The 27,447-nt window shown below is 39.7% G+C and overlaps 1 protein-coding gene across 6 annotated transcripts in view; it reads right to left on the reverse strand.

Moving 5' to 3' along the window:
• The window catches only part of RNGTT (RNA guanylyltransferase and 5'-phosphatase), a 425,454-nt gene that overhangs the window by 293,854 nt on the left and 104,153 nt on the right, over positions 1-27,447 (reverse strand). The window lies entirely within an intron of this gene.

A 27,447-nucleotide genomic window follows, 5' to 3' on the forward strand; every position in this document is an offset into this window, starting at 1 on the left:
AACTGTTCCTTCTGTCTATACTCCAGTTACTTTCAGAGCAAGCCATATGGAAAAATATTATCCGTATAAAACCTTTTGCGATTTCAACCATCCACATCAAATTAACGTTTAAAATAAAAGTTTTAAAGAGATTCAAAATGAGCATTAATGTTTGGAAAATTTTCAACTATTGAACTTAGACACCTTCATAAAACCTCAATATTTTTCATAATTCAAGATTCCTGTTACTTGCGGGATAAGTTATCTTCCAGTAGCCTTTCCTAAAAGTCACTGGCTCTAGTAAACAGCTGCAAGCCACACCCAGAGGACCTCTGCTGTCAGAAGGACAAAGCAAGTAATAAACATCCCCCCAAGAACCCTTTTCCCAGACAGTTTAAGATAACACAGAAGCAGTCCCTTCCAAAGATTCTACCCCAAAGTCTTGCAGGGGAACCGCACAGCTTCATATGCAGTTTATGTAAATGTTTTCTTTCAATATTCTGAATATAAGAAACTATTACAGTTTAGCATAACTAGCATTCTATGCTCAAAAGGCCACAATTTGGGTGGGCTGTTTCAAGTCTGTACTGAGTTGTACTGGCACAGAGCTGTGTGAGGAAATGCTTTAATTTGCTATCAAGAGCTATACAGAGCACTGACACTTTCATTTCTTTATACATATGAAAGCTGCTGCACATGCCCACCTCATGCTGTGAGCACTCATTTCATAAATTAAATTTCATAATACAAATATACACTGTAAAGGACTGCTCTTCCCATCTCAACATACACAAATATTCACCAGCTAATAAGAGGATTAAAAAACAGACCCTCCAGTCCTCAGCCCACTCACTCACCATTACTGGAAGATAAAGATGGGATTTGCAGCATGTCAAGAAAACAAATTCTGACAACAGCAGACCAAGTTAGAGGCGCAAGTTCAAAAACAGAGAATCTCTCTGAGTGTGTGTCTGGTCAGCATCTCCCCACTTCTCAAAACAAGAAAGCTCCAGTTTGAGCACCTCCACTAATTGCAGCTTCAGCAGTATGGTAGACAGAAGTAGCATCTCAGGTAATTAGATTCCAAACCATTTACAGGTTTATAGGTTAACTCCACTACTGAATTCTAGAAACTTTTTGGAAGCTAATGCAGGCCCTAGAGCACTGACTAAAGGGCATTCTGTGCTAGCTTCACCTTCCAAATGCCTTCAAGGAGTAGCCCCATGTAAAGGGCATTACGGTAATCTAATACTTAGTCAACAGAAGCCAAATCCAACATGGCTGAGTGTAGAGATGGATGTCATCAGAGAACCGAATACTCCAAAACCACAGTCCATGCGTCTCCTCCTCCTCCACCCATTTTGTGGCCTAATTATATGTTGTGCAGGACTGATGATAATACTAGCCTCTTTAAGAATCACTGGTTTCCTTTTCCATCCTCATTCTTGATAGGGACACACCGAACATTTCAACCAACAATGGACTTACCCAATGGCCTTCACCAACCAGTGTCCAACTCTCAGATTTAGCAGAAAGCCAGAACCCTACTGTGTGATCTTACTAAGACATATTCCAAATTTGGGGAAGCAGCCACAAACCAGTTCCTCAGAGACAAAAGGCAAACTGACACAATGAAATCAAATGGATCATCACCTAGTTAAGCAGCTATTCTTTGGCAGGAAAAAAGGGTGTGGGCGAGAAATTTACATCTTGGCAAAGAAACAGCTGGAAATTCTCATCCTCACACACTTCCTGTATCCTGAACCCCAGCTGGAGCTGATTCTCAAAGAGGAAAAGGTATAAGAATGGGGAACAGATGCACCAAGATATTCTTCCCTTCCTCACTATCCACAGCAGCCACAACACCTGAGGAACAAAAACAGCTTTGGACTGAGGGAAGAATCCTGTCTGAAAAGAATTCAGCCAGTAAGACTGATGAAGAAGCAAGTAGTGAGAGACTTTTGATCTGAATTAATTTAGTTAAATTAGGTCTTTGTTGTGTTTTACCTTTTATTTCTTTGTAACCAGTTCTGACTTTTATGCCTCATTACTTGTAATCAGTTAAAATCTTGTTGTAGTTAATAAACTTGTTTTATTCTTTTATCTAAACCAGTGTGCTTGTTTGGGAAACTCCATTTGAGTTAACAGGATTTGTGCATATCATTTTCTATTAATAAAACGATGGACTTTATATGAGCTTGTGTTGTCCAATAAAGGGCTGGGTAATAGAAGACGCACATTTCTAGGGGAAAATCTGGGACTGGGAATTTGTTGCAGTGTTGCTCTGCAGTGCAATTCAAAAGTGGCTGGCTATAGCACTTATACAGTATAGCTAGGAATAATTTACATTCTGGATGCTGTGTGTGAGCAGATCAGGAATGGTTATTCTCATAGCGAACCAGCATAAATGGCACCTCAAGATGGAGAACTGAGGGGGCACAGCTGTTCAACAGTCCATATTGTACCCTGGGTAATGTCACAGCATCCCATAGGACGCATTCAGATTGCTCAAAATCTAAACTCTAATTTTTAAAAAGTTTCTTAGCCTTAAGGTTGAAAGGGAAAAAACCAGCACACGCACACACACCTTAATGTGATACGAGTGTAAACTGACACAATATCTGCCTGAATCTGAATACAGCCTCAAACATTGACTCAGAGGTGTGAGCTACCCTGTTACCAAATAATTTAATTGAAGTGTCAACTCTAAAGCCCACTGGTGATGTTTCAGTGTCAACATTTAATTACTAATCATTTTAGTGGATGGAATGAGGGAAAGGTTAGAAGCACAGTACACAGATTAGAAGCTGACTGCTTCTTGGAGCTGCTTGTTCTGGAACCCGCAAGGGGAGACGTAATTTAATTCTTGATTTAGTCCTAAATGGAGCACAGGACATGGTCCGAGAGCTGAGTACAGCTGAACTACACAATAATAGTGACCATAATGTAATTAAATTTAACATAGGGGGAGGGGAGCGGGGGAATGCCAAAGAAACCTACCACAGCAGCATTTAACTTCAAAACAAAAATGAATAAGCTAGTTAAACAATAACTGAAAGGAACAGACGCAGAGGAGAAATGCTTGCACTCTGCATGGAGACTATTTAAAAATATCATAAAGAGGCTCCAACTAAATGCATTCCCTCCCACCCATCCACCCACCCCCATTTAAGAAGAAGAGTAAGAGGACCAAAAAATGCAACCATGGCTAAACAGCAGAGTAAAAGAGGAAGTTGGAAGTAAAAAGGCATTCTTTTAAAAATGGAAGACAAATCCTACTGAAGAAGATAGGAGCATGAAGTCTGGCAAGTCAAAGTATAAAGTATAACAAAGGCAAGCCAAGGAAGAATCTGAAGAGCAATGAGCTAAGGACACAAAAACTAACAGCATTTTTTGCCAGTACATCAAAAGCAGGAATGGGACCATTGGATGACTGAGGTGCTAAAGGAGCACTAAAGGAAGACAAAGCCCTGATGGAGAAACTAAATTAATTCTTTGCATCTGCCTACAACGCAGGTATGGGGGGAGATCCTCACATCCAAGCCATTCCTTTTAGGTGACAAATCTGAGGAACCCTGAGGTGTCAATAGAGGAGGTTTTGGAAAAAAATTGATAAGTTAAACAGTAGTAAGTCCCCAGGACTCAATGGCATTCGCCCAAAAGTTCTAAAGCAATTCAAATATGAAATTATAGAACTACTAACTGTGATATGCAACCTTTCACTTAAATCAGCCTGTGTACCAGATGACTGGAGGATAGCTAATGTAATGACTTTTTTTTTTTTAAAAGCTCTAGAAGCAAAACCGGCCATTACAACCAGTAGCCTAACTTCAGTATGAGGCAAACCAGTTCAAACTATAGTAAATATCCGACACAAACACTAAGCATTGGGGAAGTGTCAACATGACTATTGTAAAGGGATTTCATGCCTCACCAACCTATTAGAATTTTGCGGAGGAGCGAACAAGCATGTAGAAAACGGTGATTCAATGGATATAGTGTACTTGGATTTTCAGAAAGCCTTTGATAAGGTCTCTCACCAAAGGCTCTTAATAAAAGTAAGTTGTCATGGGATAAGAGGGAAAGTCTTCTCACAGATCAGTAGCCGGTTAAAAGATAAGAAACAAAGGACAGGAATAAACTACCAGTTTTCATAATGGAGAGAAGTAAATAGCAGAGTCCCCCAAGAATCTGTACTGGGACTTGTGCTGTTCAATCTGGAAAAGAGGGAGAACAGCGAGGCAGCAAAGTTTGCAGTTGACACAAAATTACCCACAAAAATTAAATCCAAAACTGACTGCAAACCGTTACAAAGATATCACACTAAACAAAACAAAACAAAATGGCAGATGAACTTCAATGCCGATAAATGCAAAGTAAATGCACATTGGAAAAAAAAATTCCAAACACACACATGAAATGATAGGGTGTAAATTAGCTCCCACCACTCAAGAAAGAAATCTTGGAGTCATCGTGGATAGTTCTCTGAAAAACATCTATTCACTGTGCAGTGGAGGTCAAGAACGCTAAGAAAACATTAGCATAATAAAATAATAATAATAATAATAAGAGTAGTAATTAATATTCATATAATGTTAGAAACTGTTAGGAAAAGGCTAAATAATAAAACAGAAAATATCATAATGCCACTATATAAAGCTATGGTAACCCCACGCATTGAATGCTGCGGACAGTTCCAGTTGCCTCATCTGAAAAAAGAAATATTAGAATTGGAAAAGGTACAGACAAGAGCAACAAAAATTATAAGGGTTATGGAACAGCTTTCATATGACGAGAGACTAAAAAAGATGACTAGGATTATTCAGTCTTAGAAAATAGATGATTATAGGGAGGATATAACAGAGGTCTACACAGTTATAATTGGTATAGAGAAAAAGTGTTATTTACACCTTCACACAACACAAGAACCAGATGTCAGTAATGAAATTAATAGTCAGTAGACTTAAAACAAACATAAGGAAGTACTTCACACAATGCATAGTCAGCCTGTGGAACTCATTATCATGGGACTTGCGAAGAAGAAAAGTCTAACTGGGTTAAAAAAAATTAGGCAAGTTCATGGAAGACAGTTCAATCAATAGCTATTAGCCAAGATGGCCAGGGACTCAGTGCAATGCTCTGGCTGTCCCTAAATCTTTCACTTGCCAAAAGCAGAGACTGGACAACAAAAGAATGCATCAGTCGAAGTTGCCCTGTTATGTTCATTCCTTCTTCATCTGGCACTGACCATTGTTAGAAGACACAATACTGAGCTAGATGCACCATTGGTCTGTATGGTCATTCTTATAATCTTTGTGCAAACATCATATTCACATGAGTAAGTTCTGTTGTAGATTAAGGGTAGCATATCTAGTCCACAATTTATACTCCAACCCACTGACAATAATTAAAAATGGAATCCAGACATCTCCACCAGATGAGTTTAATACATCCTGCTAAAGAGTTAATGGCCATTGTTACATAGAATAGTGACTAGCATAATTTTGCAAAAAAAAAGCTTGGTTACAAATAAATTAAGGTTCAGAGTATTTCAAAGTTCAGGTAGTACACAAAAACTACATTGCACTTTGTTTACAAAAGTATTACTTTACAAAAAAGATTAGAATGTCTGGAAATGAATAATTAAGTGATCTCGCCAATTCTCTATTGCCATATAAACCATCTTTAATTATCATCACCCTACCCAACTTGCAATGCCTGCCCAAACTTAACCTTTGCCCCTTATTCTTGTTCCATAATGATATATGTTCTTGGCTCTATACTGTTCATTTCATATATTTATTAAATGTGTAGCAATTATTTTAAAAGACATACAAGTCTAGCAAGCATCAAGCTATTTCAAGAATTGTATAAATTTTTTCTTTAAGAGTGAAATGTGATGAAGCAGTAGGGCATCTACATATGAATGATGTGTCTGCTAATATCACCTTGATCGATCGGTCTATCAACCCTCACAGAGAGAGCGCCAATCACAACATGTCATTCATGTTGTTTTAGCCAGTCATTCGGCCACCTGCTGGCCAGGCTGTCAGTGGCACTGGACACCCGATTGACATAGTGCACCACACCCTAGAACCCCTGAGTGATTCACTAGCCTCAGCCTTCCAAGTAGCCGTGATTACAGGCATGTGCCACTGCACCCAGCATCTGATAATAGGAAATGCATTAATTATATAATATTTATATAAACCAAAAGTTACATTGCAATGTAAAGTCGGAGAGCAGAGCCTTTCTCCAATAGCTATTATGAAGCCTACAAAGCTCCCCTCCCGCGGACCTTAACAATAGGAGAAGTGGGTATGGGGAAAAAATGAAAACGAAATGGAGGGAAAAAGAAAGACTTTTATTCACATTCAGAGGGATAGCCGTGTTAGTCTGGATCTGTAAAAGCAACAAAGAATCCTGTGGCACCTTATAGACTAACAGACGTTTTGGAGCATGAGCTTTCGTGGGTGAATACCCACTTCGTCAGGTGCATGTAGTGGAAATTTCACCCACGAAAGCTCATGCTCCAAAACGTCTGTTAGTCTATAAGGTGCCACAGGATTCTTTGCTGCTTTTATTCACATTGAAAGTTTTCAGTGGTTAGACAGGAAAAAAGATCTCATCAGCCAACAGCATGACTTTAAATACCTAAAGAATGGGCAATTCCCACTAACAACAGGTTTATATAGAATCATAGAATATCAGGGTTGGCAGGGACCTCAGCAGGTCATCTTGTCCAACCACCTGCTCAAAGCAGAACCAATCCCCAACTAAATCATCCCAGCCAGGGATTTGTCAAGCCGGGCCTTAAAAACCTCTAAGGAAGGAGATTCCACCACCTCCCTCCAGTGCTTCACCACCCTCTTAGTGAAAAAGTTTTTCCTAATATCCAACTTACACCTCCCCCACTGCTCCTTGTTCTGTCATCTGCTACCACTAAGAACAGTCTAGATCTATACTCTTTGGAACCCCTCTCAGGCAGTTGAAAGTCGCTATCAAATCCCCCCACATTCTTCTCTTCTGCAGGCTAAACAATCCCGGTTCCCTCAGCCTCTCCTCGTAAGTTATGTGCTTCAGCCTCCTAATAATTTTTTTGCCCTCCGCTGAATTCTTTTTTCCACATCCTTCTTGTAATGCGGGGCCCAAAACTGGACACAGTACTCCAGATGAGGCCTCACCAATGTCGAATAGAGGGGAATGATTACATCCCTCCATCTGCTGGCAATGCCCCTACTTACACAGCCCAAAATGTCATTAGCTTTCTTGGTAACAAGGGCACACTGTTCAAATCCAGCTTCACACACTGTAACCCCTAGGTCCTTCTCTGCAGAACTGCTGCCTAGTCATTCGGTTTCTAGTATGTAGCAGTGCATGGGATTCTTCTGCACTTGTCCTTGGTGAACCCCATCAGATTTCTTTCTAATTTGTCTAGGTTCCCCTGTATCCTACATCCTCCAGCACATCTACCACTCCTCCCAGCTTAGTGTCATCTGCAAACTTGATGAGGGTGCAGTCAACTCCATCCTCCAGATCATTAATGAAGATATTGAACAAAACCAGCCCCAGAACCGACCCTTAGGACACTCTGCTTGATGCCCGCTGCCAACTAGACATGGAGCCATTGATCACTACCTGTTGAGCCTGATGATCTCGCCACCTTTCTATCCGCCTTATAGTCCATTCATCCAGCCCGTACTACTTTAACTTCTTGGCAAGAATACTGTGGGAGACCGTATCAAAAGCTTTGCTAAAGTCAAGGAATAACACGTCCACTGCTTTCCCCTCATTCACAGAGCCAGTTATCTCGTCATAGAAGTCAGGCATGACTTGCCCTTGGTGAATCCATGAGGGGGTGAAAGGACAATCTGAGGAAAAACTGAGGCAAGTCAGACAAAAAGGACAAAGAATATTTGAAATATGAAAAATGTGTTTTAAAAAAAGGTTTTCCAATTTTCCATTTTATGATGTTTTTAAGATAATCATTTCAACAACAGTTTTTTCTAAAATCTCCAAATTTGGTGTATACATCTATCCTGAAATGTGAACTGGTGTCTTTGGAAAGCTGGGAGATTAAAATACTTTAATTTTCAAGAAACTCACAGGCTCCTTAACAGAGTTGACAAAAACTCACCAGTAACAGAGAAACTGCCAGGGCCAGAAAGTCAGTACACCCAAAACCATATCTAATCCTGCTGAATTTATAAGTTACTCAGGCCACTCCAACTTTAGGGGTTTCACAGTTCCTAGTTTTCTTTTTGCCTTAAGAATGTAAGAATAATTGCAGACAAAACCTAAGGTTTCCCTGTTGCATATATTTAATTACAGTAATATTATATAACCTGCACCCACCATCCTCCAGCCTATCTAAAAAGGAGGATTTTTAAGATCAGTTTTAAAGGAGCTGTTGTCAAAATATGTTAGCACATGAAAAACACTGATCTTTCACCTGGATGACTGCCCCTCTGTCCAGTACTGAAAGGAAGAACAAGACATCTGAGGGAAAATTAGCAGACGCAGCAGCTGTCTAACAAAAACTGCTGGCTAGAAAACAGGCAAACAGGAAAAGAGAGATGCACCATCATAGCTCCTATACTAATCGTGTCCTAGGAGCTGGGGATTATTTTAACACCACTTACAATTATTTTGATAAATGTATTTCAAAATACCTGTCAGCAAGTATGTCTGTAACAATACAGACAATGAAAAAGATTCAGGAAATGTTTTTTGTCAAATAGATTCCTTACTAGGCACATACATGTAGAATGTTGAGAAATTCCTTTAAACTACAATACAGAACCTTATTACCCGCCCCTCTCAGAAGCAGTGCAAAGGCTTGAGGGAGTCAGGGGTAATGGAGGAGCTGAGGGAGGGGGAAGGAACCTGGATGTGGGTGGGAGAAATATGAAACAGGTTTTTGTTTATTTGTTTTGGGGGGGGCATGGAGGGTTTGTTAGGGAGCCTTCCCCAGGCAGACCCTGGCTAACCCCTAACCTCTCCCATTTAGTCAGGTAGACTTGCCCTTCTACACGTGTACCCCATGTGTCGTTGCACACCTTCCCGTCCCCATGTGTCCCTCTACCCCCACTCAGAAACCCATTCCCACCATCCTCAGCCACCCCCCAGGTGTCCACGCACCCCCTCCCCATCCCCATCTGTCTCTGAACCCCCTCCCCCTTGTCCCCATGTACCTGTGCCCCCACTGCCACCCTTCTTCGCCCATGTGGCCCTGCACACACACCCATTTAGCCCTTGTCCCAGTCTGTCCTTCCCCAATAGCCCATAGGAGCCCCAGTCTGTTACCTCCCAACCTCATACTGTCTGTGTCCCACCTTATCCCATCTCCTGATCTGGCCCCACAGGCACAGCATTGTCAGACAGGCAACCTCTTCCCTTCCCTATCAGCAGCTGCTCTGTTCTAATGCCTCAGTATCCCCTGGCGGGCAAAAGGTGGAACTGCAGCAACTTTCCATTAGAAGTTATTTTATGTGGGGAAAAAAAATGCGTGGGTCACATTAATAATGCACACATGCAGCGGCACAGAATTCCCCCAGGAGTAACTAGCACTTTTGTTGGTAAAACTTTTGTCAGTCGAGATGTGAAAAAACACTGCTGACCAACACACATTTCACCAACGAAAGCACGAGTGCAAACAGCACTGTTGGCAGGAGATGCTCTCCAAAATGACACTGCAGACTTTTCTAGATCTTTTAAAAAACAATTACATTAAAACTGGGGCCAAGCTGTCTTCTGCTGACCAAAATTTCAAGGCTCTCTATCAAATGTTGGCCAGGACAAAGTGAACTAAATGCAAGAACTGGAAAATAAGGCTGAAAAATTACGGGGGATAACTGCTGGGGAAGAGATGAATATGTAATTATTCTAATATGTGGAAATTAAAGATTAAAAATGGCTCAGAACCATAGGCCAAGAACATTTATACCTTGTTGCTCCAGAGGTGTGAAAGGACCATATTCACCTTAGTTTATTTTAAAAAAAAAAAATCTTGGTACAACTCCTAAACATTAAAAGATGGGAGGACTAATTGGAGCGATATTACTGAATACCAATAAGAAATACAATATTGACAAATCAGAAGAATGATAGCTAGATCTATATTGTTTTCTCCTGCTCATAGCAATCCCATAAGCATTGTGGTTGACTTGTTGTAAAGTAAATTCAGTTATTTACACCTGTGCAAATCCACTGAAGTTACAGATATGTCACTGAGGGCATGATCTGAAGACCACTGCCCAAGTTAAATGAAGGCCTCATTTGGTCTGTAAAATAATTATTACTGGTAATACATAAGAAGGAAAGCACTTTGGAGGGCAGGATTGGAATTCAAAAGGGCCTAATAAAATGGAGACGTGGTCTGAAATTAACAAGATGAAATTCATTAAAGACAATACAAAGTACTGTGCTTACTAAGAAAAAATCAAATGCACAAACACAAAATGAGGAATAACTGAGTAGGCTGTAGTATTGGTGAAAAGATCTGGGGGTTATAGTGGATTTTGAGTCAACCATATGATGCAGTTGCAAAAAAGCTAATATAATTCTGGGGTGTATTGACAGAATATGTATGTCAGACAAAGGAGGTAAATTGTTCTGCTTTACTCTGCACCGGTGAGGCTTCAGCTGGAGTAGCACATTTTAAGAAAGATGTTTTGGGCACCACATTTTAAGAAAGATGTATACAAACTAGAAAGAGTCCAGATGAGAGCAACACAAATAATAAAAGGTTTAGAAAATGAAAAAGAATTAGAAGAAACCACGCAAGTTTAGTCTTGAGAAAAGACGACACAGGGGACCTGATGATCTTCAAATATATTCAGAGCTGTTATAAAGAGTATGGAGATCAATTGTTCTCCACGTCCACTGAAGGTAGGACAAAAAGTAATTGGCTTAATCTGCAACAAGGGAGATTTAGACTAGATATTAGAAAAAAGCTTTTGAATTATAAGGACAGTAAGCACTGGAATAGGCTACCAAGCGAGGCTGCGGAACCCCCATCATAGGAGGCTTTTAAGAAGGTGCTGGACAAACACCTATTAGGTCTGATCTAGGTATAGGTTGTCCTGCCTCAGCATGGAGGGCTGGACTAGATGACCTCTTGAGGTCCCTTTAAATCCTACATTCCTATGATTCTATGAAAGGACCCCAGTTCCATTATGAGCTCAAGATGAGTTAACAGGATTGGTAATGGGAAGATAAATACATTCAGTACAAGTCTACTTCAATTTCCCTGTATCTTAATTACCCCATCTGTAAAACAGATCAATTTTCACCAGAACTCTTAAAGGAACTTTTTAAATATTAATACAGTATTGTGTGTGAAAGTGTATTTTTACTCTTTGTACTCTCACTGGATAAATAATTTTCCCATAAACATCAAAAAAAGATTCAATTTAGTCTGAATATTAAAAGCTTCAAAAAATTCTCAAAACTTTAAAACTGATTTTTGTTCACCAAACTTGGGTAAGTTCCTGAAGACTTTTTTTTTTTTAAATTACAGTTTTTATTTTCTCTATAATTTAACCACTCATTTCACTACCAACAGAGTAGTCCACTTTGACAATAGTATAGATGTAGTTTTAGTGGTCTACAAATCACCATTCCCTCTGAAGTAGTTGATATTCTGTATTACTCAGAGACTTCTGACAATTTTATTATGCTCTGACTTTTCAGAGATTGTCTGGGTACATGCAGATGGACCTCTCTATAAGACTATGAGAACAAATAAAACCAGTGCTGTTTTCTCTTGCTTGACTCCCCTTGTAAATCAGAGCATTTATCACTGATAAAATGTACCATTCATTGTCTTAACATCCTCTCCAACAGCAACTATCAAGACCTTATTTAATGCCCATAATTAGTCTCAAAAGATCTTTTCATTCAACAAGACTTTCTAACTAGTTTAACCATTTTTTAAAACTTTTGTTTATGGATTCTGTTATTTTCAATGAACTTCAATAGAATGAAAAAATGCATGCACAATAACCTTGTTAACCTAAATATAGCCACCTAAATACATGATAGAGATAAATTAAGATTTAATCTTCAGTTTACTATGAAATCACAGCTGGTCCGCTATACAATCAATGCAACAGTCCTTTTCCACAATAGTAATTAAACAGACATATTATTTAATTTTAAACTAAAAAAATTCCACTTACCAATTTTCCTGCCAAATGTGTCTAACCAGCGCCTAATCTCTGAATATTAAATGTGTGTTTAATAACAGAGTGGAAATATAAATCTGTAAATGCTGACAACTCAATGACACTTAACGTCTTTTCTACCTGTATTTTTAGAGGTTTTAGATTTATTTACGATAGAGGCAACTACTGCAAATACTATAGTTAAAGCAGAAGCGCTTATGCAGCCTTAACCTCCTGTTTCAGTTACTTGTAATTTAGAAATTTTTACCTTTCATATTTACCTGAAAGTGATTTTTTTAAAGCATTTGGATAATGGCTCAGCTATTTGAGTATGAGGATAGTGAATACTCATTTTTCTCCATTATTAAAAATCATATGACTGTTTCAACACTATATTTAACAAAATATAACAAAACAAAAATATAACAAAAATTTAACAAAACAGTGATAAGTTTTTAAAGTGCATGTACACAAATGCTAGAAGTCTAAATAATAAGATGGGTGAACTAGAGTGCCTTGTGATAAAGGAGAATATTGATATAATAGGCATCACAGAAACCTGGTGGACTGAGAGCAACCAATGGGACACAATCATTTCGGGGTACAAAATATATCAGAAGGACAGAACAGGCCAGGGGAGGAGGGGGGAGGGGCACTATATGTTAAAGAAAATGTAGAATCAAATGAAGTAAAAATTTTAAGTGAATTCACATGTTCCATAGAATCTCTATGGATAGAAATGTCATGCACTAATAAGAATATAACATTAGGGATCTATTATCGACTACCTGACCAGGACAGTGATAGCGATGATGATAAAATGCTAAGGGAAATTAGAGAGGCTATCAAAATTAAGAACTCAATAATAGTGGGGGATTTCAATTATCCGCATATTGACTGGGAACATTTCACTTCAGGATGAAATGCAGAGATAAAATTTCTCAATACTTTAAATGACTGCTTCATGAAGCAGCTGGTACGGGAACCCCCAAGGGGATAGGCAACTCTAGATTTAATCCTGAGTGGAGCACAGGAGCTAGTCCAAGAGATAACTATAACAGGACCACTTGGAAATAGTGACCATACTACAATATCATTCAACATCCCTGTGGTGGGAAGAACATCTCAATATCCCAACACTGTGGCATTTAATTTCAAAAGAGAGAACTATGCAAAAATGAGGGGGTTAGTTAAACACAAGTTAAAAGGTACAGTGACTAAAGTGAAATCCCTGCAAACTGCATGGGCGCTTTTTAAAGACACCATAATAGAGGCCCAACTTCAACGTATACCCCAAATTAAAAAACACAGTAAAAGAACCAAAAAAGAGCCGCCGTGGCTTAGCAACCACGTAAAAGAAGCAGTGAGAGATTGTCATAAACAGATAAGAAAAGTTAATAGCACAGAAGTACTTTATATCTCTCTGACTGTAAAGGGTTAACAAGTTCAGTAAGCCTGGCTGTCACCTGACCAGAGGACCAATCAGAGGACAGGATACTTTCAAATCTTGAGGGAGGAAAGTTTGTGTGTGTGCTGTTAGTTTTGGTTGTTGTTCACTCTGGGGGCTCAGAGGGATCAGACTTGCAACGAGGTTTCTTCCCAATACAGGCTCTTATAAGTTCAGACTAGTGAGTACTAGGTAGATAAAGCGAGTTAGGCTTATGGTTGTTTTCTTTATTTGCAAATGTGTATTTGGTTGGAAGGAGTTCAAATGTGCATTTGGCTGAAAGGAGTTCAGTTTGGTATTTTGCTGAAAAGATTTTAATTTGTATTTGTATACTTAGGCTGGGAGAGTATTCCCAGTGTCTACAGCTGAAAGACCCTGTACCTATTACATTTTAAATTTACAAAGATAATTTTTACTGTTTTTCTCTCTTTAATTAAAAGCTTTTCTTGTTTAAGAACCTAATTGTTTTTTTATTCTGGTGAGACCCCAGGGGACTGGCTCTGGATTCACCAGGGAATTGGTGGGGAGAAAGGAGGGAAGAGGGAGAGAGAGGCTGATTTCTCACTGTGCCAGGATTACTTTCTCTCAGGAAAAGTCTGGGAGGGGGAAAGAGAAGGAGGGAGGAAGGTGAATTGTCCTCTCTGTTTTGTGATTCAAGGAGTTGAATCACACAGTGATCTTCCAGGGTAACCCAGGGAGGGGAAGTCTGGGAGAGGCAACGGTGAAGGAAAGGGTTTACTTTCCTTGTGTTAAGATCCAAAGGATCTGGGTCTTGGGGGTCCCCAGGCAAGGTTTTGGGGGGACCAGAGTGTACCAGGCACTGGAATTACTGGTTGGTGGCAGCACTACGGGTACTAAGCTGGTAATTGAGCTTAGAGGAATTCATGCTGGTACCCCATCTTTTGGATGCTAAGGTTCAGAGTGGGGAATTGTACCATGACAGAGATAAAAATACTTCCTTTAAAAAGTGCAAGTCAAATCCTAGTGAGGCAAATAGAAAGGAGCACAAACACTGCCAAATTAAGTTAAAGAGTGTAATAAGAAAAACCAAAGAGGAGTTCGAAGAACGACTAGCCAAAAAACTCCAAAGGTAATAACAAAATGTTTTTTAAGTACATCAGAAGCAGGAAGCCTGCTAAACAACCAGTGGGGCCCCCTTGATGATCGAGATACAAAAGGAGTGCTTAAAGATGATAAAGTCATTGAGGAGAAACTAAATGGATTCTTTGCTTCAGTCTTCACAGCTGAGGATGTTAGGGAGATTCCCAAACCTGAGCCGGCTTTTGTAGGTGACAAATCTGAGGAACTGTCACAGATTGAAGTGTCACTAGAGGAGGTCTTGGAATTAATTGATAAACTCAACATAAACAAGTCACCGGGACCAGATGGCATTCACCCAAGAGTTCTGAAAGCACTCAAATGTGAAGTTGCGCAACTATTAACTAAGGTTTGTAACCTGTCCTTTAAATCAGCTTCTGTACTCAATGACTGGAATATAGCTAATATAACACTAATATTTAAAAAGGGCTCTAGCGGTGACCCCAGCAATTACAGACCGGTAAGTCTAACGTCGGTACCGGGCAAATTAGTCGAAACAACAGTTAAGAATAAAATTGTCAGACACAGAGAAAAACAAACTGTTGAGCAATAGTCAATATGGTTTCTGTAAAGGGAAATCGTGTCTTACTAATCTATTAGAGTTCTTTGAAGGGGTCAACAAACGTGGAAAAGAGGGATCCAGTGGACGTAGTGTACTTAGATTTCCAGTAAACCTCTGACAAGGTCCCTCACCAAAGGCTCTTATGTAAATTAAGCTGTCATGGGATAAAAGGGAAGGTCCTTTCATGAACTGAGAAAGCAAACAGGATGTTAGGAATCATTAAAAAGGGGACAGAGAATAAGACGGAGAATATATTATTGCCTTTATATAAATCAATGATATGCCCACATCTCGAATACTGCACACAGATGTGGTCTCCTCATCTCAAAAAAGATATAGTGGCACTAGAAAAGGTTCAGAAAAGGGCAACTAAAATGATTAGGGGTTTGGAGAGGGTCCCATATGAGGAAAGATTAAAGAAGCTAGGAGTCTTCAGCTTGGAAAAGAGGAGAGTAAGGGGGGATATGATAGAGGCATATAAAATCATGAGTGATATGGAGAAAGTGAAATAAGGAAAAGTTATTTACTTATTCCTATAATACAAGAACTAGGGTTCACCAAATGAAATTAATAGGCAGCAGGTTTAAAACAAATAAAAGGAAGTTCTTCTTCATGCAGCGCAGTGTCAGCTTGTGGAACTTCTTACCTGAAGAGGTTGTGAAGGCTAGGACTGTAACCGCGTTCAACAGGGAACTGGATACATTCATGGTGGTGAAGTCCATAAATGGCTATTAGCCAGGATGGGTAAGGAATGGTGTCCCTAGCCTCTGTTTGTCAGAGGATGGAGATGGATGGCAGGAGAGAGATCACTTGATCATTGCCTGTTAGGTTCACTCCCTCTGGGAGACCTGGCATTGGCCACTGTTGGTAGACAGGACACTGGCTAGATGGACCTTTGGTCTGACCCGGTACGGCCGTTCTAACGTTCTTATAAAATCAAAGGTAGAAAGTTGCAATTTGGCATGGAAAAAGCCCTCTTTGAGAAGAAAGCCCATTGAGAATTGGTTTTGATTTTACTCAACTATGTACTTTTGGAGAAATAAAGGGTCACATGTATAGTACAACTCATATGCCTTTTTAACAAGATTTAGAGCAAAGTGTGTGGCTACCTTAGATATATACAGAAAAATTGATTAACTATACACAGAGTAAGGTGGAATCCACAGGAAGAATGGTGAAAGTGAACAATGCAAAAGCTCCTTCTTTACTGTGGGCAGTGAAGTAGGCCATACTCGAGACTACCTCGTAATGCACAGAAAATCTTTATTCTGTTTTTCCCCCTTTTGACAAAACAGACTGAGAACTTTCAAGCACTGTATGCTAAAAACATTAGTATTTGCATGGTAAGCAGTCCTCAACCAGGAAACGGCAACATTACAGTTTTACATACAATCATGACTGGGTTGCCTTATCTTCACACATTATTATGCAGGAGTCAGTCACAGATCCATAGTTAAAGCCAAGTTTTGCACTTAAAGCAGGGATTTCAACACTTCCCTATGCATGAATTAAAAATTTTATTAAAGCTAATGGTAAAAAAATTATGTAATACATAAGTTGAGAAAAGAATGTCTGTACATCTGGGTATAGTGTTTACATTATCCACAAATACAGAGTTTGTTTTTTAAAAAAAAAGTCATATGATACACATAGTACATAATCAGAAATAACCCAGATTTAGGTGAATAAATTTAAGAATACAGTTTAGAGATTAGCATCCAAGTATTCAGGTATCACTCATGAGAAGTTGTACAGAAATTTGGTTGTGGAAAGCAAAATAAGTCAATGAGTGAAGATTGTCCCTCAGTAATTGAGAATTAGGGTAGGTTGTCCACTTAGGAAATACAATCTATAAATTACTTCCTTACTGCGCTTCTCATCAGCACTCCAGCTCATCCCTCCTGGTATTGTCAATGTCTGGTGATATGTTCTATGTAGATGTCCCTCGACCATCTGATGGCATCTGACACCATGAGATGCCGCATCAGCCGAGCATAGCATTGACTGATTCTGTATTCTTGCAACACTCGCTCATTACTAGGGTCCCATGCACCCAAGGCTCTGACGATCAGCGCTTGTCTCTGAACCTGGTAACCCCTAACTCTCAAAGTGTCAGACAGTGGGGCATATTTCTCCACCTTTCCAGCACGGGCATCGTGGAAGGCCGGGGTCCTGTTCTCGAAGGGCAATGTGACATCCACCATGATGATGATTTTCCAGTCCTCATTGGTGATGATGATGTCCAGTCACAGTTGGCTGTCGGTTCCAGGGATGGTAATCTTGGATGGTGTTGTCTCGAGGCTGCCAGGCTCTGGAACGGGGCTTGCAGCTATACAGGACATGAGGTAGTGTCTCGTTGGCATAGCCGCACTTCCTACATTGTTTGTCCACATTCCCATGGCGGATGGCTCCATTCAGTAGTATGCAGTTGAACCAGGCTCTTTGGATGAGCCTCCAGTCGGCAAATCAGGTGACGCTGTCCCTGGGGAGGATGTGGTTGCTGGCGTCCCACTTATACGTCACCTCAAACACCGTGCCTTGGTCTGGCTTCCGTTTCAGGTTTTCCACACACTGGCAGCAGATGGCATCCTTCAGGGTTCTCTCCAGCATGGTTCTAGCTTTCAGAATGAGGACTGTATGATCCGAATTCTTCACCTGTGGCACCAGGACTCCCAGCTCATGGCGTTCCATGTCCAGTGGCAGCTGATATGCTTCTCTAGTCATCGCATTGCATTGCGGGCATGAGTCCAGAGCGAACCAAGTCTTACCCATCTCTTCCAAATTCGCCTTCCAGCAAGCCACTCAGGTAATACACCATATCCCTTCCAAACGTGCAGCACTTATCTAAGTATAAAGGGGTACCACTCGTCTTTATTCTCTCACCTCTCCTTTTCCCACTCATTCCATTAAACTCATCCTCTCCATATCTCTTCTCCACCCCAAAAAACACCTCACACCATGGATCTAACAAGATGTGCTTCTGCCAGCTTCATTATCTGCTTTTATGTTATATCCCTTCTCCCACTTCATCTCTTTTTGTCTTTTTTTAATGCGAGGTACTGTGTCTTCCTATGGCTGTACAGCACATCTTGGATGCTACATCAATATAAATAGTACTAGTATAACATTGTATATTTTGTATATGAATGATTTCCACCAGATAATGACCAGAACAAGTATTTTTCTACGTATTTTCTCGGTTTTTCTTGAGATTAAGAAAAAACTAAATCTGAAGAAGGAAAGTAACTTGGATTTTGTTATATGTTCTCAAATTAGAAGTTACTTGTAGGGGCAACAATTCAAATCCAAGAACACAAAGTGAATCAGGTGGATCAGTCAATCTGTCTAATAAGCTGCTTTCTAAAAATAAAAATACTGAAAACAAATATATTTCCTAAAATATTTTAATGTAAATAGTCATTCACAATAAAGGAACACAAAGATACAAAATAAACCTTATAACTTTGTTTTAATAACTGAAAATTAGGGCTCATAAAATCCAGTATCACAGAATATTAAACAAAGATGGAAGAGACTTATTAAGGCATTGATCATCAACCCATCAATCGCCATTGACTGGTCGATCCTAGGGAGTCTCCAAGTCCATCGCGATCTCTGGTGGGGTAGCGGGGCTGCCGCTAAGACAGGCTCCATGCCTGCCACGGCCCCACGTGGCTCCTGGAAACAGCCAGCACACCCCCGCAGCCCTGAGGGGGAGTGTGTGGGTCTCCACGCACTGCTCATGCCTGCAAGCACTGCCCTCGCAGCTCCCCTTAGCCAGGAACAGTAAAATGTAGCCAATGGGAGCTTTGGGGGTGATACCTGCAGAGAGAGGCAGTGCGCAGAGCCACGTGTTCTCCAACCCCCGGTCCCAGAGGCCGCAGAGGCACATTGGCCCTTTCAGGGACCAGCATGGGGTGGCCACATCCCAACCCCCAGCCATGAGTCCCCTCCCAAAGCCAGCACCCCATATCCTCCTGCATGCCAAACCCCCTCATGCAAGCCAAGCCCCAACCCTAGCCCCAGCCCTGACCCCCCCCCCAGATCCAGCACCCACATCCCCTCCGCCCCAGCCCGGAGCCCCCTCTTGCACCCATACTCCCTCCCAGAGCATGCACTCCCAACCCCCTCCTGGGTCCCAATCTCCTGCCCCAGGCTCAGCTCAAAGCATCCTCTCACACTGCAAACACTTTAGTCCCAGCCCAGAGCCCACAACCCTCCCAAACCCCAAGCCTCTTCCCCAGCATGGTGAAAGTGAGTGAGGATTGGGGAGAGCGAGCAACGAAGAGAGGGAGGATGGAGTGACCGTGGCAGGGCTTTGGGGAAGGGGCAGGGCCTCGGCCTCGGGTAAGGAGGCGGGGCAGATCCTTGGTTGCCCTTAAATTCAAAAAGTGATCTTGGGCATAAAAAGGTTAGAGACCACTATATTAAAGGCAACCGATTCATATCTTTGCCAATGTAGGATTGTTCCTTTACAAATTTAAGTAGTCAGTCAAGTCTAGTCTTAAAATATTCAAGCTTCAACTATTTCCTTTTGGAAATAATTTCAGTGTCTAGTAAATCTTACTGACAGCCGTCTTAAATTTCCCCTTTCTTCTAGTCTTATCCCTGATATAGTGTCTTGTCTTTCCTCCAGATTATAAACTTATTTTCTCATTTCTGATAAAAGCTAGACACATTTAACTGTGATTTTTTTCCTTTTAGACTCAGTTCCTCCAGTCTCAACTTTTATTCTCTCCTTACAATTATTGTCTTTGAAAATAAACATGAAGTTCCTACTCAACATCAAGGCTTTCCAAAAGTACAAAGAAAAGTAATGCAGCTTATATGAGACAGTAAATGAGCTGGTAGCTTTGAGAGGAAAGTTCTGCTGCCTATACCTACACTTTTTAAAAAAAAATTGAAATACAGTACGAAGATTTCACTCATTTATCTAAACATCAAAAATCATTATGCTAAAGAGTAGATGGATAGCTATAAGGTTATGGATTTATATAATTTCTAACACAAATAAGCAATAACTGCTCCCACCAGTGAAAACTGAATGGAAGATGGAACCAACCTCCAGTGGCGAAAGCAGATCAAATGCTTCCAAGTAATTCTTGGAGAGCCACAATCTCACCCGATTTCAGGTCTAATCACAAACTTAACAAGTCATAACTAATGAGATGAGTTAACCTCTAAATCAAATGTCACAATAAGGATCTACACAACTGTCTACTAAGGACTTGTCTACATAGGAATACCTATTCCACTTTCAATTAACACCAATCATATTCTGAAATACCTTACTTGCAGACATGACAATATTCACCTGGAAACATCACTCTGTTTTTAAGAAAACTCACTGAAGTTCACAACGTTTTGGAGACATACAGATATGCCAACAATTCTTTCAATGCTCCTCTGAAAATCTGAAAACCGTAGGTTACTATTTAAATCTTGCCCAGAGACAGAGAGAGAACATAAAAGTCTAAATTAAGCAATAAGAGATGGTAGTCATAAACATAAGGAGATGGAAGAGGAAAGTAGGCCAAGGTTATATTAATAAGATTGCAAACTAACTTAAATTAGTCATGTACATGTCTTAATGGTTCCCATTCCCTCCCCTATCTCCCCCAATATACACGCCTTATATCAGTTTGGTTCCCTCTCTTTTGGCATTACTCAACTAGTAAGTTTTTAGGAAGGATTTCAGAGGCAGAACTGGAAAACTAGCATGCACGTTTAGGAAGAGCATTCCCTTAGGATACCCTCATTTTCTGAGCCTGGGAGACAAAGGATAGTGGTGTGGTAAGGAGGAACAAAGAACACAGATAGTGTGGATGATTTTGAAGGAAAGATTAGAAGCTCAGTTTTAGCTATATGTATCTTGAGATAACAGCAAGTCACTGTTATAGAATACTAAGAAGACATGTAAATATAGGATTCTGTCTACAGTTTAGGATACTTCTAGAGCTGAGCATTTTGAAGGAATACCCCTACCTCCCTTTATATTCACTTGGTACTGGAATGCTGACAAGTCCTATTAATTTATGGGAGAGGCTTTTGGAAATTGGTGATGGTTAAGAACAATAAAACTTAGTAAAAACTTTGGAAAAGCATGTACTGACACTTTTAATGCCAGTGAGGGAAACTTCCAATGCTAACATTATTCATTCCACGGGTTTATGACAAAGGCAGGCTTGTGGGACAGGAAGAAAGGTAATCAGGACAGAAAGTGGTTTCGGGGAGCAAACCCAGATTTTCTGCCTCTATTCAGGGCCCAACACTGGAACTCATAGTTGTACAGTGTGATGGAGGTGTCCTCTCCCCAAAGCACTCAGAGAAGGGTGGGAACTGTAATCTCAATGATGCTGAGGTTTGTAGGCCAGCCCTGCTGCCAAATCCTTTTATACGTTTCACATATATAGGAACTATTACACTATCAATTACATAAAATTATCTCTGAAAGGAATGAAGTAGCTGTTAAAAAATGCATGCTTACACCATCCAACAACTTAGATCAGGATGTGAGGAAGAATGCCAAAACTGAATTCACACTGCAGAAAAAAAATATATAGGCAGAATGTAATCACTCAGATTAGAATTTAGCGAAGGCTAACACATGCGCTCTTGAACAAAAATGTCACGGGATCTTTAATGACAAGTAGTCAAAACTTAAAGGTGACTGTTTTATATAAAAGTAATCCACTAGTCTTAATACTTATTCATTGATAGTAACTTCAGTCTTTATTAGATATATAGTTAATAGAGCTTCCTCCCATTGTCAGTTCCCATATCCTGAAGATTCTATTCAGTCTCTTAAAGTCACAGAAATACCACAACTTTTTTTAAATTAAAAAAAAACAAACCACCACCACATATTTATTCACATATCTGTATTTGTCAATAAACAGCTTTTTAGAAGTCTTAACAGGTCTCCTTTTGATCCAATGACCATCTAACTTCTCTATTTGCTGTATTATTGAAGCTGTTCTTTATTACTTAGAAGAATGATGTCATTTTCAATTTCTTTTTGCTCTTGTTACTGCAGTGTATCATTTCTTCTTTCAGTTGAGTCTGGTCTAGCAGGTAACAATTGTCTATACACTCCGCTTTGATCTATACACTTGACCATTATTAGTCATGACATCATAACATTGAGGTGCTACCTCTTTTGTTACAGTGGCCTTCTGAGATCATTTTCTACCATTAAAGGATATATACTCTATCATTCAGTTTCAAATATGATAGTTTATGCATTTACATTCATAGATTCAGATTCATAGACTCTAGGCCTGGAAGGGACCTCGAGAGGTCATCAAGTCCAGTCCCCATTCTTCTATGCCTAAATGTCCCTCATGTTTGCATTTCAATATCTCTACTGTTAACTCTACAGGAATTACTAATCTATTAGCTTTAATGAGAATTCCTTCAATTACTAATAGGTCTTGAATAAATACTTATATGGCTTCAGTATCTTTTTTTATATATCCTTTTTCAATAGCTATAACAACCCTTTGCAAAATTCTCAACCTGTCTAGTTGCTTATACAATTTCTTCCCATACTCCTGATATAGGAAACAACTTAAGTACATATACATATACCCCATCATCATCATCTTCAATTACACTGGATACAACATAAGTTCTAGAATAATGGTTCTCAAACCTTTGTACTGGTGACCCATTTCACATAGCAAGCCTCTGAGTGCGATCCCCCCTTATAAATTAAAAATATTTTTTAATACATTTGACATTATAAATGCTGGATGCAAAGCAGGATTTGGGGTGGAGGCTGACAGCTCATGACCCCCGTGTAATAACCTTGCAGCCCCCTGAGGGGTTCCAACCCCCAGTTTGAGAACCCCTGTTCTAGAAAGAGTATCAGCAACAAATAAGATTTACCTGGCTGATTTCTAATTTTAAATCATATAAATACAATTGAAAAAACAATCTTTGTAACAAAGGCAATATGTCAATCATAATCCTTTCTAAAAGATTAACTAATGGTTTATGATTTGTTTCTGCCAATACAGATCTACCATTTATAATCATGTGAACATTTTTGCATAAAGAAAACAATGCCAAAACCTCTTTCTATTTGAGCATACTGACATTCCGTTTTTTACATAGCTCTAGATGCATAAGCAACTGGTTTCCAAAGATCACCATACTTTTATAATAGAACCACACCTAGGCCTTGTTTGGGTGCATCTGAAGAAAATTTTGTAAATCTGTTACTATCTAATAGTTTTAATACTGTAGCCATTTTTATTAGTTGCTTAAGCTGCTTCAATTCTTATTGATGTTCACAGTTCCATTTCCACGGATTATTTTTACAAAAGGGATCAAAAAATTATACTGAAGCCATATAATGTATTCAAGACTTATCAGTAGTTAAAGGAATTTTGTTTAAAAGTAGTAGAGTAGTAATTCCTTTAGGGTTAGCAGCACGGATGTTGAAACACTTATGAGGGACATTTAGGCACAGAAAAATGTAAAATGTTGAGCAAGAGAGAGTCTGTATGGGTGAAAAATGAACCAAAACACACAAGATCATGTAAAAGAATGTGACGTGTGTCAAAAATATAGAAATGCTCAGTATAAATAACTGGTGACATTTATTCAAGACAATTTAACACGTTGGTCTAAAGCAGGTTTATTGATGTTCACAGTTACATTTCCGCAGATTATTTTTACAAAGGGATTAATCGCATAAGTCTTTGTATTAAGAGTTTGCATTATTACTTAAGCAATATGAAAGTTATTGTGGCTACTTACAAGGTAAAATTGTTTGTAAAGGCTTTGTCTTTATTCTATATGATAGCTAACAACCTTTAATTTATAACTAGCATACCTTTGCTTCCCCCCTCCCCCCTCATCAGATCTTTCCAAGTAAATTGAAAGATTGTCGGGCTCTTTCAATCCCTAGTCCTACTCAGTTCAGTATCACTGTTGGCAATCACAATGCAATTTACAGAGACTTACAGTATAAAGCCTTTGATCTGAGACAGACTGCAAGTTTCTATGCAATAATCTCAAGACTTTATACAGTATAAATTTATGGATAGTGGAGGGAGGTTTTTTCCAATTATTGATGAGCTATTTCAGACTTGCTTTCAGTTGGACCACTTTATTGTGTGCCTTAAAGAAATCAAAGGTCAGGAATATACACTACAGTTAAAAAGAAGGTATTACAAGGCAATAAGTAGGCATGACAGCTATTTTACAGTTCACACATTTTCCTGTTTTACAATATGGAATAAAATAGCTAGTTAGCCTGACAATTGGAAAGGGCAGTTTAAAGAAATTAGTGAAACATTTTTATGCTTTGGGGAGCTCACTATATTTTTACTAGACTACACTCATTTAATTACGATAACTATAATCATTTGAATATCAAGCCCTAAATTAGAAACGATGGCCCAGCTTTTGTAAAGGAATTTTGGCATTGCTGCACTCAGCATTGCAATGCGTAACTGATTTAGGAGCCTAAGTCTCACATTCAAAAGGGATTTATGCACTTAGGAGCCTAAATCCCAATGACTGTCAATGGGATTTTGGCTCTTAAGTGCCTAAAACCCTTTTGAAAATGAGACCTAAATACCTTTAAAATTTGCGACAGTGTCTGCAAGATACCATCTTATTAATATGTTAAAGGCAAAAAACATACGGTCCTCCATCCCCTCATCAGGCTTCCCAGTGTTGCTAATTCCCCAGCTGGTTTCTTATGAATAAAAACATCTTACTACAAGCCTAGTTTTGGAGGATAATTTAAGGTCAAATAAGGAAGTACTTCTTCACAGAACACACAGTGAACCTATGGAATTCATTGCCAAGAAATGTTATGAAGGCTATAACTGAGTTCAAAAAAGAATTACTGTAGATAATTTCATAAAGAACAGGGCCATCAATGGCTATTAGCTAAGACTGTCAGGGATGAAACCCCATATTCTGGGTGTCCTTATGCCTCTGACTGCCAGATGCCGGGACTGGACATGTGATATACAGGGGATGTATCATGTGATAATTGACCTATTCTGTTCAGTCCCTCTGAAGCATCTGTCACTGGCCACTGTCAGAAGACAGGATATTAGGGTAGATAAACCATTGGTCTGACCCAATATGGCCATTCTTATGTTTTTATGTCAAACTATGTCATTTTTCTTTAAACTACAGTGTGGTATTCAAATATCAGGATCAACTGCATGGAAGATTTTCAGCCTGGCAGAATTTCAATTGCCATATCATTACAAAAAACTTAACAGCAAAAGAGGTTAATTAATCATCAATGGAAGACAGATAGTAGACATAACCGTGAGACTTTCATGCCATCATTGCTGTCATAGGCTGTGGAAACAGGTCTCAGCTGAGCAACACACCAGCCCAGGAAGTGTGGCATGGGTTAGAAGAGAGAAGTAAGCGATCGGGGAAAACTTCATGTGCCAGATCCACCCTGTACACTCACTGCAAATGTGTTCTCATGCACCCTGAAAGTACACTCTCTATTCTCATGACACCTAATTGCAGCATATATAAAGGGCTGCAGGCTCGGGCGATAGCCCACCAGCTGTATTGTAGCTTCTTGTCTACTACAAAGAGAGACAGCCAGCTGCAACAGCAGTCTGTCCGCACAGAGCCAACAATAAATGTACCTGCTTGTACAAGCAGCATGCAGCCTCCAGGTAAGAAAAGTAACAGAAAGCCACCAGGAAAGATGGAATGAAAGAAAATAATAAGTAAAACATGATAGGGGATGGGGAGAGACAGAAAAGGACAGGAAAGAACAAAAACTGACAAACATTTGTCAGAACATGATGTGGCAGCTATCCATCACTTGTGGGGAGGAACTTCAAAACTGTTAACTGTTAATATTACTCAAACTCTGGCAACTTAGCAGCCTTGGAATTTATATTTAGCTTCCCCTGTCCCACACACACACCCCACTTTGGAACATCTAACTACATTCTTTCCTTATTGATTTAAGGACGCCCACTCCCCATCCTTGCAATAGCTCCCAAAGCAAAGAAAGAGCAAGAATGGTGCTCTTTAGGTACATTAATGATAGAAACTCCAACAGCATCTAGAGCCTTAATAGAAGAAAATCTTCCACTGAACCTGCAATCCTCACTGTTACAGCATTATTACTAAGTATATGTATTGTGGTAGTACCCAAAAGCTTTCATTAGAATCTAGGCCCACTGTGTTGGATTCTGTGCAAGCACATACTACGCTGCCTGGGATGGGGACCTATTAATTTGAAACAAGACAAGTGAATGTACAGAGATTTATTGGAATAAAACAATTGTTATTCTACTCTACATATGTTCTATACTGCATTTATCAGCATAGCACCTGACTTCCTTCCAGTAGTGCATTATGTGTTAACATCTGCTATGTGTTGTTTGGTGTCTCGTTCTTTCCCCGGAGAGAGAAGTGTATGCAGTAGAGTCTTGTTTTGGCAGGGTATTTTTTAATTTACACATTTTGCAAAGTATTTATGTTAGAGAAGGTGAGGTCAAAGACATAAACTTCAAATTTTCTCCTCAAAGTGCATGATGGTCCTTAGTTCTTGAGGAAGTTCTTTCCAGGGATTCAGAAGATCCCAATAAAGATGCATCTCCTGTATAGATGAGCTTTACTACTATCATAGAGATAATGTGCCAGAAGAGCAAAGTCACTGACCACAGTTTTCATCCCCGAATTAAGTAGTCTTTTAGATTTCTTGCGCGCAGGCCAACCTTGAAGAAGAGGCCTGAAACCTTGAGCTTTGTTTGAAATTCGGAGGGAAGCCAGTGTACAGAGCAGAGGATAGGTTTGTTGCGCTCATGATAGCCTGTGCTGTATTTAGACATGGTGCAGTGTTCTCTATTGGTTGAAGTTTTCTAAGTACTGAAGGCTTCATGCCTGAATATATCACATTGCTATAGTTCAGCCAAGAATTGATGAAAACATGAATAACTGAGGCCCAGTCATCGTCCGCTAAGATGAGATGGAGTATCCTAGCCAACCAGACAAGACAGAGCATTATTGGAGAATGGTGCTATGTAACAGCTTAGCATCAAAGAGGAATTCAGCAGTACGCCTATATACTGAAGCAGTGTGGGTGTGTGCCTTAAACCAAAAGAAAAAGCACCGTGGCTGCAAACTCTTCAAAATGCTTTCCTCTCACCACTAGCATCACCTCTGTCTTGGTCAGGGTCAGCATC

The sequence above is a fragment of the Gopherus evgoodei genome, chromosome 3, assembly GCF_007399415.2.
Source record: "Gopherus evgoodei ecotype Sinaloan lineage chromosome 3, rGopEvg1_v1.p, whole genome shotgun sequence".
NCBI classification, from domain to species: domain Eukaryota; kingdom Metazoa; phylum Chordata; order Testudines; family Testudinidae; genus Gopherus; species Gopherus evgoodei.